The sequence below is a fragment of the Vanacampus margaritifer genome, chromosome 8 (genome assembly GCF_051991255.1).
Source record: "Vanacampus margaritifer isolate UIUO_Vmar chromosome 8, RoL_Vmar_1.0, whole genome shotgun sequence".
Classification (NCBI taxonomy): domain Eukaryota; kingdom Metazoa; phylum Chordata; class Actinopteri; order Syngnathiformes; family Syngnathidae; genus Vanacampus; species Vanacampus margaritifer.
In genome coordinates this window covers 3,719,871-3,732,557 of record NC_135439.1, presented here as the reverse complement: position 1 = coordinate 3,732,557, position 12,687 = coordinate 3,719,871, and positions in this window count along the sequence as shown.

Sequence of the window (12,687 nt, the reverse complement as noted above, 5' to 3'; positions counted from 1 at the left end):
GCAAATGCACTGCAAAAAATAGTGCAATGCAAATCAATTAAAGATGTCATGTATTAAAAATGCACTTTTTACGGAAAATGCATTGCACGCAATGTCACGTTTCCAGCTTGTGTCTGTTCACACCTACTGAAATGCTTGGAAACAAATTGCGGCGCGAATTAAAGCTATTGGCTGCGTTGAGGGAAGATTCTGTGCGAGAGATAAGCGTCCAAAGAATCCACCCGCAGCAAATGGAAATGATTACGTGTGATTGAGAGGTTTGGCTGCTTCTTGTCTTTCTGTCTCACATTCCAACCATGATAAAAGGCATTTCATTCGGCCTTCAGGATGTCAAGGAGAACCACTGCAATACACGTGAATATCAACGCTCACAAGCGGCATTATTCTGCACTTTTCTAAATTTTTTTAATTTTTTTATCTTTGTGTTAAAGATTCCTATCCAGCACTGATTATATCTAATCAGCCGCGACCTGTCGTCTGCTCGGCTCCTAACCTTCTAGAACTTTTTCTCATTTTCCTTCCGCGACATCGACTCGGCACTTTCGTCTGCCTTGTATCACCGGCACCAGACGACACAGACGGAAGGTCGGTGCCGCCAACAATTTGTCTGCTCCGGACACGACAAGACAAAAGATGCTTGAGGGTGGTTCAAATTTGGTAGCTGTCAGACAGAATGTCTTGGACAAATTCTTCTTTGAAGGAGCACTGAAATGACCGCTTCAGACCAAAATGTCAGACTTGTTGTGTCTTTCCGAGGACAGCCTCCTGAGACTTTATTGTCTGCCTACTCTAGTCTTGATGTCCACCAAATTTCATGTAGCTAAACCAGCTTTGGGGGCTGAATTTTAGAGTGGGTTATTGAGAATTTTGTCAAAATTTGAAGCCACGTTTTCACGCTCGTGTAATGATTTAAACTCTTATCCTTTAAAAGCCATCATTTTTTATCTGTTTTGAGAATGTGGTTCAAATTTGGTAGCAATCGCAAAAAAAATCTCTAGTCGGAGTTTCTCTTTGAAGGACCTCTGGAACTTAAAGTCAAAATGGCAGACTTCCTGCGAGACTCCTCATGATAGACATGTCGACCAAATTTCATGTAGCTTAACAAAATTGGATTTGTGGGGCGAATTTTAGAATGGAGTTAATTAGAATTTAGTGTTTTGTGGCAACCCGGAAAAAAAACCAAAACATTTTTTTCAAAGACCTGAATTTTAACTCTTTGACTGCCAAAAACGTTAAATAACGTTTAGTAAAATCCTACGGAGGAGCGCCAAATATGTTAAAAGACGTTCACCAAGTTTTTTTTTTTTTTTGGGAAACGGGTGGTGGAAAGCCTTGGCCAGCTGTGCTGAAAGTATCAAGCAGATCTAGTTAGTATAATGACTATTTTTGGCCCCTAGATGGCAGCGATGACTCTCTTTAGACAAGATCGGGTAGGCGTCAGTAGTAGAAGACGTGAGGCGGAGCTAGAGTGTTGAGGGGACAATGGCTGAGAACCAAAATGTCAGACTTGTTGTGTCTTTCCGAGGACGGCCTCCTGAGACTTTATTGTGTGCCTACTCTAGTCTTGATGTCCACCAAATTCCATGTAGCTAAACCAGCTTTGGGGGCTGAATTTTAGAGTGGAGTTCTTGAGAATTTGGTCTTTTATGACAAGTGGAAATTTGAAGCCACGTTTCACACTCGTGCAATGATTTAAACTCTTATCCTTTGAAAGCCATCATTTGCTATCTGTTTTGAGAATGTGGTTCAAATTTGGTAGCAATCGCAAAAAAATAATTCTCTTTAAAGGACCTCTGGAACTTCCAAAAAATCTTTAGTCGGAGTTTCTCTTTGAAGGACCTCTGGAACTTTAACAAAGTCAAAATGGCAGACTTCCTGTGAGACTCCTCATGATAGACATGTCGACCAAATTTCATGTAGTTAAACAAAATTGAATTTGTGGGCCGAATTTTAGAATGGAGTTAATTAGAATTTAGTGTTTTGTGGCAACTCGAAGAAAAAAAAAAAAAAAAAAAAAATTTCAAAGACCTGAATTTTAAGAATAATATGAGAAATTTTATTTCTTTATTTTTTAACCTGGATTTAAAAGCATTTACACTCGTGGAAGTCTTCAGCTTTTTCCATTAGCGTGCAGCATAACAGGCAAATGCAGCTTCACCATGTTTGCTTTGAACTCCAACATTACTTGCCCAAGTCTGCAGATCTCAGAACCCTACTGGCTCTTCAATCAGCCTTTCTTTTATGTATTTGAGACCCAAAGCATGCAGTGATTTATGTACCAGTAGCAAAAATGTGGAATCTATTTAGATCAAAACCTGACATCCGAATTGTTTCGCACCGAATTTGTGAACTTATGTAACGTACAAGCCACAGGTGCGAGGCGCTGAAACAGCGCGAAAAAACGGATCACAGAGAGCGCCTGACCTCGAAGAGCAAATCTGAACTCTGAACGTGCGTGTGCGTGAGCGGCGGGGGCAGACACGGGGCAGAAGGGATTACGGGGGCCCGCCCTGGATAACTCGCAGGTGGCTCAGGATCTGACTCGCTCCTTGATTCCGGCTCCTCCCGACAATGTTCTACACACAAACACGCACAGGCGCACACATACACAAAACGACTTGGGGGGGGGGGGTGTTTACAGGGGGGGAGGGGGACTCCGGGATGCGGGGCCGAGGGAAATCTCCCAAATAACATTCCTCAACCACGACGATTCATCTTGAGTTTGAAGTTTTGCCGTAAAGTGCCAATCTGACTTTGTTGGTGCCCGCGGCGGGGGGCTTGACATTTATGGATGGTCTTTTTCACCACTTGTGGCCAGCAGGGAACCCCCCTCCCCCCACCCCTCCCTAACTTCAGGAGGGTGGGGGTACATGGTACGAAGTGCACATCCATCATGGCTCAGCCGCATGCATTCATTATGTTGGGGGAGGTCGTCAGGATTAAGGAGGTGGGCCGGAGCGGGTCGGGGTCAAGATTCGGGTAGAGCTGGCGAAGTTGGTTCAAGATGAGGAGATTTTTATGGGATTAATTTTTATTTTTTTGGAAAGGAGGCGGGGTAGTCATGTTGGGGGGGATAAGACTCCTTGGAAGTGGTCCAGATATGTCTGCATTATTAAAAGAGGATTTTGAGACTCAAGCTTTCAGTGGATTACGCCCTAAGGAATTTGAATGAACAAAGCAACATACAGAAGCTAATAAATGAAGCTGCTATAATACCGGAAGGGGACGGCACGGTGCACTAGCGGTTAGCACGTCTGCTACATGGTTTTGAGGTTTGGGTTGGAATTTTTACGTTCCCGGATCCGTACACTGATTGACAAAAAAGCAGAAGATAATTAAAAATAATAATAATTCTAAGCAAAACAAAACAATGAAGACACTAAAGCAAGAGGCCAGCCCGTTAGGGGGACATTTAATTAAAAATGTTTTTCGTGTCTCCGTAGGTGCTGCTGTTTTGGTTAGCAACATTATTTCAGTCATTCAGTATTTAACATCTTCACGAGAACAGTAGCATCTAAGAACTGAGAAAATAACGACCTATTTTATCGAATTCACTCGCAGCCATTTTCACGGAAGCAACCCCCTTCGCTCTCAGCTGGTTTTACTGTATTTTGACTGATTTTGCAAGGCCCACAGAATATTGTATTATTGCTAAAAAAAACATGGAACTTACTAAAAAAAAGAAGATTAGAGTCTCTTCTTTCATCAGGAAAAAAAAGTATAGTTGTATCTGTTTCCGTTTTGCAGCAATTAGAATATAACCAAGTTTCAACATTTTTCGCAAATCGGTTTAAAACACTGGGGAAAAGAGCTTGTTTGCAAAATGGCCCTGGTTGATCTCTTATACTCTGCTGCCACCTGATGGCCGTTTTTGTAATAACTACCATTGCTTCAAGCATTCTCTTCATTTCAGAGGCTGCATCAAAGCCTTCTGTATATGCTCAAGCATTAAAAAAATTCTAAATCTTTTTTTCATGCTAGAGCATACAGAAAAACTTATAAATACGTTTTTGGGAGCATGGTAATATTTAAAATAGAACATATTTATACGTTCTTAGGAGCAAATGAGATAATGATTTATTGTAAATAATCAATATTAGTAAAATAAATGCCAATAAAGACGCTTAAGTTTGAGCTCGTTTTAGCCACGCCCCCAAAAATCAGGAAAACTTAAATGGTGAAAAACAGTTGCAAATAGAAATGTGAAAAACAAGGCTTTAATCTCCATATTTCTCAGTTTTTTCCATTTTTCAGCAGTGTTCTTCCAACATGTGTAATGTACTTAGAAATAAATCTATGAATTTACTTTATAAGGGGTTTAACTAAAAAGTAAGAGTTTATTTGAGGAATGCTTTTGTTCAAAAGTCACATTTGAACCTGTTCAAGAATTCCCAATCTTGTTTGATGTTCGCTCTGGAAAACACGCCTCCTCTGCTTTCTTTGGTGAGCCCTCTATTTCAAGCCCACATTATCAAAATCAATCACAAACATTTACATGCGTATGTGCGCGCGCGATAATTTGAAGTTCAACAAGCTGGTGCCGGCAAAATAAACGAGGGGGGATTTTGTACTGGAGGAAGTCAGGTGAACGTGTCATTTATACAAAGGGAAGAATTCCGTTCAAAGTGCATCGTCTCAACATGTAATTAAGATCTGGGATGATGTTTTTTTTTTTTTGTTTTGATGTGTGTCGTCAACCCATCGCCATTCACTAATGGCAGCCATTTTCTAAAGAAGAGAAGAGCGGGGCGGTGGGGGTCCTGAGGTAACCGGATCCCACAAGGGAAGCTATTCTCTTGAAGGATCACTAAATTTGTGCAATTTAATTCCCGCGTGCCTCCCGTCCCGTATCGCGGCTGCGTGTCTCCAGGGAACAACAGACGGGCTAAATAATAGCTGGCGGGGGCCCCCGTACAGTAGAGAAATCCTAAAGAGTCATAAATACACAAGGGCTTTGTAAGACTCCACGGACGGGGAATTACGGCTACGCTCTAGTGTCTTTATAAGTTAAGCATCATAAAATGTTGAAAAAGAACAACAGTGGACAGTGGGGGGCTGCGAATGACCTGCAAGTGGTCAAAAACACTTTTTTGCATGCCTTCAACTCTTCTAAAAGGTAAGCCCAATGGGCAGTGTGTATGTGAATAACGGGCGCTTTTGCACGTTTTGGTAAGAGACGGATTAGTGAATTTGTTGCTGACGGGAAACTAATATTAGCAAACATCTCGAAAACTCGACTGGAAAAGCACGCCTGGCAGGAGAGTTTCATCCAACTCTGCCGGGGGGTGGGGGGGGGGGCCGCAAACGTGCGCGGCGTCCATGTTTCATCCGTGACAGACTGTGAGAAACGTGAGGGACATCATCAGATCGTGACGGGCCGGGCGGGAATATATACCGTCATCCGTGGTAGACCGCAGGCGGAATCGTAGCGCGGCTTTGAGCCTCCGGGACTCGACAGCCATTTCCCCTCACGGGCTTTCAAGGATAACGTGGTAGACCGTGAGAAAAACTAGCAAGACTTGAATATGAAAAAATCCCACACCAAAAGGCAAAGGAGGCCGCAGGGAACGTACTGTAAACATAGTATAAGGCAGGGGTCTGCAACCTGCGGCTCTGGAGCCATAAGTGGCTTTTTAGTCCCTCATCTGTGGCTCCCTGCAAATCTCAAAAAAAAAAAAAAAACAATTTGTAGAAATTATTATTATTTAAAAAAAAAATTGGGGATAAAATATCAAAATGGATTAATGATTTGGATAAATAAAATGAATAATTGAATATAAAAAAAAAATGTCAGAGCCCAATTTTTTTAAGTTGTCAGAAAAAGAGAGACGAAAGGTACATGAAAGTTTTAAAAAATTACATAAAAATGTCCAAAAGGGAAGCGGAAAAGGGGAAAATTACCATAAAATGTCCATGAAAATGCCAAAAATGTAAAGAAGGGAATAAAAAAAAAAAGAGGCGGAAATGAAAACGTTTAAAAGGAACCTGGACTGAAATGACAAGTTTGCTCTATATTATTTATTTGGTTGTAACTGAAAGAACGCTACGAGGCTTAACCTGCACTGAATGCGTTGCGACGTAAATAACAATGGCGGCGTACGTCCAGTTTCTACAAAATGTATTAAACTGGAAATGATTTTTGGAAAATGAATCTCATAGTTATATTGGTATTGGTAACAACCAAATAAATAATATAGAGCAGTCATTACAGTCGGGGTTCCTTTTAAAATGTAGCTATAAAATGTCCCAAAACAAAAGCACAAATCCTGAAAATGACGTAAAATGTCCACAAAATTGCCAAAATAAAAAAGTCAGAATATTGATTTAGGAAAAAGCAGGAAAGCAACTATAAAATGTGCTTACAAAAAAAAGAAGAAATCCCGAAAATCCACCAAAAAAATAACCACAAAATTGCCAAAAATGTCTGAAATTGAGAGTAAAACCGCCAGAAAAAAAAAGTCAAAAATTTGCCATAACATGTCCAAAAAAGGAAGAAGAGAGGCAGAAAGTTAAGATATTCCAAAAATCACCATCAAATGTCCACAAAAATGACAATTTTTTAAAAAAAAAAAAATTGCCATAAAGGTAGAAAACCTAAAAAAAGTTAAAACAAATAAAGTATGAAAAATGAAGTGTGAGTAAATAAATATATAAATAAATAATCAAAACCCCAAAGGTAAGAAAATGAATCTCAAAGTATTAGATGCTGCATATTTTTCCGTTTTCAGTTCTGGGTTAATCCTAATTCTCACTCCAAGTCAGCTGTGATTGGCTCCACTAAAAGTAAAGTCCTAAAAGATGAGACTAAAATAGCGCATGGAACATTTGATGTTGAGCGTGAGGAGTCACATCTGGTGGCAGGAACTTGAGGGTTGCGGCTCTGTGCGGAGGGGGCGGGGATCGGGTTCTCAGGGTGAGAGGCAGAGGGCCCCTTTATTGACATAGCTGCCATCTTGGCTCTTCTTTGCATCTCGCCAATAACTCCAATCCCCCCTCCCCCAACCCCCCCCCCCCCCCCCCCGCCACCATTCACTGCTGCTTTCGAATACGAGCCAGATGATGAATCTCCTGCTTTCAAAGGAGCACTTGAACAAACACACCGAGTTACACGCATTGGTTGCCATTTGGGTCAAAATGCCACTTCCATGGTCTTAAAGCTTCCTACAAATGATTTGACTCAACATCCTGCTCTCAGGTGGAGGATCACGTCCCCTAAATGAGGTCCTGTCACGCGACCAAGTCATGTTGCGTTTTGGGGATTTACGAGCGAGCGATGGATCCCGCCAAGTATCCCCGCGTGGCTCGTGATTACCTCTTTCACTGCCAGACGTTTTCAGAAACGGGTTGTCGCCAGTGCCAGCTGATTTAAGCATTTTGACTGATCTTTCAAGGTCCACAGAAAATGTTGTGTTTGGACTATGGAAACACACATACTACCAAATGAAAGATTGGACCCTCATCTTTCATCAGAAAAAAAAAGTTTGTTTCTACCTTATTCCGTTTTTCAGTAATCAACAATAGAAAATGGTTAGTTTCACCTCTGTTTTGAAACAAACGTCTTTTAACGTCTTTGGCACTCCTCCATAGGATTTTACTAAACGTTATTTAACGTTTTTGGCAGTCAAAGAGTTACAAGCGCTGCGCTCCAACACGTGTTTCGATAACTCCGGCCTTGCCGATTTTATTCCCAGAAACAGGCCTTCTCCCTTTACGCCAGATCAGACGCCGTGTCGTAAATCAAACACACCTCCAGTATTTCAACTGACCCGGGTCAGCTACCATTGTGTCTCATATCCTCCATTTTATTGTCGAGCTGTTCCAAAATATGTGAGGGATTTTGTTTTTAGACTCATGACTGGTTCTCGTGAGGGTCCTGCCTGGTCCCGCCGTTGGAGATTAGTTCAAACGGCAAAGTGAGATCTGATGCCCGCACGGTGGTCTGCTGGAAAGCTTCACGTGGAGCCTTTTGCTCTCAAGAAACAACAACAGGAACGTTTGCTGAAAAGAGAACTTTATCTTACAATGGTTTTGTCCATGGTTACAAGGTTAAGAGAAAGCCAGTACTAATCCTCTTAACTCATTCACTGCCATTGACGGCTATAGACGTCAAAAATTCATTTGAACTATTTCTATTCATTTTTTTCCCCCCACTTTTGTTAACAAGAGTATGAAAACCTAGAAATTTTGTTTTATTGTACATTTAGAACAGATATAAAATTTGTGATTAATCGTGAGCTAACTAGTGAAGTAATGTTATTAATTACGATTCCAAATTTGAATCACCCGACGCCCCTAATTTTTTAAGAATCTTTTCTTTCTTTTTTTAAATAATAAAAAATATCTAGTGAAGTCATGCGATTAATTACAATTAAAAATTGTAATTACAATTAAAATTAATTACAATTAAAAATTGTAATTGGCTGATGCCCCTAATTTTTAATAATCTTTTCTTTAAAAAAAAAAAAGATTAAAAAAGGAAATGAACAAAAGTAGATTTTTTTTTTAACTAATAGAAATAGTCAAAATAATTGTTTTACGTCTATAGCCGTCAATGGCAGTGAATGAGTTAAATGTTTATATGATCGCTTTCTATTTGCAGATGTTGATAGTACTGACCAATTGGGAGCTGTACACACTTCCCACCACACTGTCTCAGTTGAAATCAGCTCTTCTTATTACAGTCTTTCAAAAGCTACAGAATTTTTCTTTTCCGGGGGGTAAGCTGTGGCGGGGAAAAAAAAAAAAACGACTGCAATTTTTGAATCACCATGCCAATTCTAGTTTTAATCAGCAAAACAATTTAACTAAATTTGTATTTTAACTGTTCAAGGCGCTTACTTTTTTAGTCAGTGCTCTGCCTGACAGATTTTCACCTCCTGCCACGGTTCTCTTTAACCTGCCACAACATGTTTTTCTCTATTGAGAGCGTAAAGAAGCAAAGGCAGCAACAGAGAATAAGCACAGCACGCTTTGTGCACAGAGAGAGAAACGCCAGCAAATCCCCGCAGAGGGACTTTCTTATCGCTCAAACGCAAAAATGTCAGAACAAATAGCTGGCGTGACTTTTAAAAGTGGCACTTCAGCGCCGTATCAAAAGAGATTCACAGAGTCAACAAACAAAACCAGGTCTGCTAGGAAACAGTTTCCAAGTTTGCATAACATTCGTCCATACATTTTATAAAGCGCTTGAGAGAGAAGTAGGGAAGTCCGGAAAAACCCCCGGACTGGTCGGCAAGTCAACTGCAGTGGCTATAAAAGGTCACCAAACTATTTTCAACATGTAAGCGAGGGAGCTCTCACCCTTGTCGTCATGGATGCGGCTGTGATCAAAAGTAACCAATCACATTCAAACTCATGTGAAACGTCAGGCAGCACATAATTGCCAGCATTTAAAGTGACTCTGATTAACCCCAAATAAAGTTCAGCTGTTTAGTGTTTATTTCCTCAACGGAAACTAAACACAAATAACTTCGTCAACACACATTTTTCACTGGACTAAAACTAGACGAGACTAAAACTCTCATTAACTCATTCACAGCTATAGACGTCAAAAATTCATTTGAAGTATTTATATTAGTTTAACATTTTTTTAATCCACAGCTATAACGTTTCCAACAATAATGTTAATCCGACCGCTAACTAATGCTGGCTAACTTACTAGCTCATAGCATGGATAGTAGCCACTGTAATTGTGTGTCAAGTTGTTTTTCATCAAAGAGATGATTGAAATTTTTATGTTTAATAGTTTAGATCAACATCATCTGCTGACAACAAATATACGGGGGTAAAATTATTGTTCTGACTAAAACTAGACTAAATTGTTGATGACAAATAAAATTATGTTTTCTTGGACTAAAATGCTAGATTTAAAGTTGACTAAAAATGGACTACCGGTAAATAAAAACAGGATGAGGTTGACTAACTGTGATAAAAACTAACAACCGTTAACAGAGTTGGCAAATCCAGGTCCAGAAAGTGAAAACCCTGTCACCGTTCGGCTTTAGCCCCAGCTGTTAGCTAGCTAGCTCCCTAGCTAGCTCCCATGGTGCTCGTTTACATGCTAGGGAGCTAGCTAGCTAGCTAGCACAAAGGGCTTAAGTCAAACTGTGGCAGGTATTTACTTCCTGGACCTGGATTTGCCACTTCTGACCGTGACTAAAATTGGACTAAAACTGAGACAAAATTTAAAAATAGCGTCTAAAATGATCACTACAGCTGTTCTAAAGGGATGGATGCGGGTCATTTTGGATTCATCAAAGAGTTCAATTGAGGCACTGAGGTATAACCGTCTATCGTAGCCGACATCTCATCAGCACATTGAAGGGAAGCAGATCCAAAACACGACGCGTCAGACCTCACCTGCTCGGAAAACAAAAGCGCCGCCCCGAACGCGCCTATCGCTCACCTCGGTTCCGGTTAACCGACGCAGCGACCCGCTTCTGCATTGGTGGGCCTTCGTCCAAAAAAGGATCACGTGTGAGCCATAGGAGACGTTTGCTGCCTTTTGCAGATAAGAGGGCTGAGATGTGAATACGTCGTGATTAAAGCACCACCGCATATCTGCAGCTGGCGTGTGTGCGTTGTTTATCTAGTTTACATGGCAAAGATAGCTTTTGCAGAGGAAACCAACAAAGGAGGCAGGAAAAATGTGAATGAAGCCAATATAAAGGCGATTGTGTTTACAGTGTTCAGGGTTATTATAGTTTGGAATGCCCATTTTACTTAATTTTTATTTTGTTTTTAGTTTAGTTTTTTAAAGGTAATTAGTTTTAGTTTTTTTTTGGTTTCAGCATTATTTCAGCACTTTTTTTTCCAATGTGTATTACTTGTGCTCAACATTTAATAAACACCATGGTTTGATGAAAAAAGTAACACATTTCTTACCTAGCGTTGCATTTCGATTGACTTAAATGAAAAAGCAGGCGAGCCGAGCCATTGGAGCCAAAAGTCAAGCAGGCAAATTTGTCGCCTAATACTTTGGATTGGAGTCTCTTTGGATAGACTTAATGCAGGTGAATATATTAAGTTTAATGAACTCATAATTAATTAAACCTAATATATTCACTTTGGACTAAATTATGTCAATTGTGTGTTACCAATTGAAGTGATTTTTTTTTCAAGTTGGTCAACAATTCAATTTGTAATTTTAAGTTGATTCGACAATTCTCTTTTTAGAGTGTAGGAGCGACGTCATCTGAAGGTGCTTTTCTATTGGCTGCTGCTAGATGACATCACTTCTGCGTGACACACGTTCATCTATATTCCAATTAAGTCATTCACTGAAGCAGCCCCCTTCGCTCCCGGCTGTTTTACTGGAATTTGAATGATTTAGCAAGGCCCACAACATATTGTGTTCTGTGGCTATAAAAACATGGAACCTACTAAAAGAAAGATCTTCTTTCATCAGGAAAAATAGCATATTTGTATCTGTTTCCGTTTTGCAGCAATTAGCATTAGAATATATCTATAAATTTCATCATTATTCACAAATCTGTTTAAAATCGTGGGGAATACAGCTTGTTTTCAACATTGCCCTGGTTGGTCTCTTTTGCTCTGCTGCCACCTGCTGGCCACTTGTGTAGTAACTACCATCGCTTCAACCGTTTTGTGAAGTTGAGAGGCTGCGTCATAAAAACATATAGATCCGTCTTTGGGTCACTTAAAACATTTAAAATAGAACGTATTTATACGTTTTTGGGAGCAAATTTAATAGCAAAATAAATATACTTAAAATCACATTTAAAATCATCCCCAAAGGTTCATGTATGAAATTAATTGCCAAAGACTAAAACGAAGGACATTTTCGCTATAAAAAGCTAGTTTTGTAAAAAAACGTAAAATGTAGTTTGTTAGTATTCGTTTATTTTTTTTTAAAAGCGTTTTCGTTTATCTTATTTCGTTACCGAAATTGTTGTTTGAATTGTATTTTTGATTCGTCAGTTTCCATGAACTAAAACAACCATTAGTTGATATGCAGGTTTTCGTGACTTTTCATATTTGTGCGTGTTGTGCCTATACGTGTATATTTGTGTGTCACTATAAGCACGCGTGTGTACATCCGTGTGATTATCCCAGCACGTGGACTTGTCAAGTATGCGCCCAAGTAAACACGAGCCACACACACGTACGCAAACGCACGCGCTTAGGCCACCGTAGTCGTTGGCCGCGCAAAGATATTAGTTACAGGCCGCGGGGGGGCGGGGGTTATTTGATTATAAAATAGCGCGGGCTGTGGGGCTTGTATGCTTTCCCTCTGCCAGCTATTTATGTGCCAACCCTGCTAGGTGTGTGCATCTACTGTATGTGCGTGTGCGCATTCCAGAGAGGACCCAGAGTGGATCAAAGCGGCGGACACCCCAGGCAGTGTCCTCCTGAGGGAGCCCGCTGTCAGGATCAGAGATCAGTGGCGTCTTGTCGAACCCCCCCCCCCCCCCACCAACAACCCCCTCCCACCGCGTGGGGGCCCGTCACAGCCAGTTAGAGCTCAGCCAGAGGCGCTGATCAACAATCAGATTGGTGCCAGCCCAAAATAATGGCCCTGACCAGACAACTGTGAGATATTGTTGCTTATTTTCAACATTTAAAGTGAGGCGGGCGGGGGAGGCAGCTCAACCTCACTGCACCCCAACTTTGCCGCGGTCTGAACGATACAGAGCAAAAAATTCAACTAGTTTGGCTGTTTGTTGC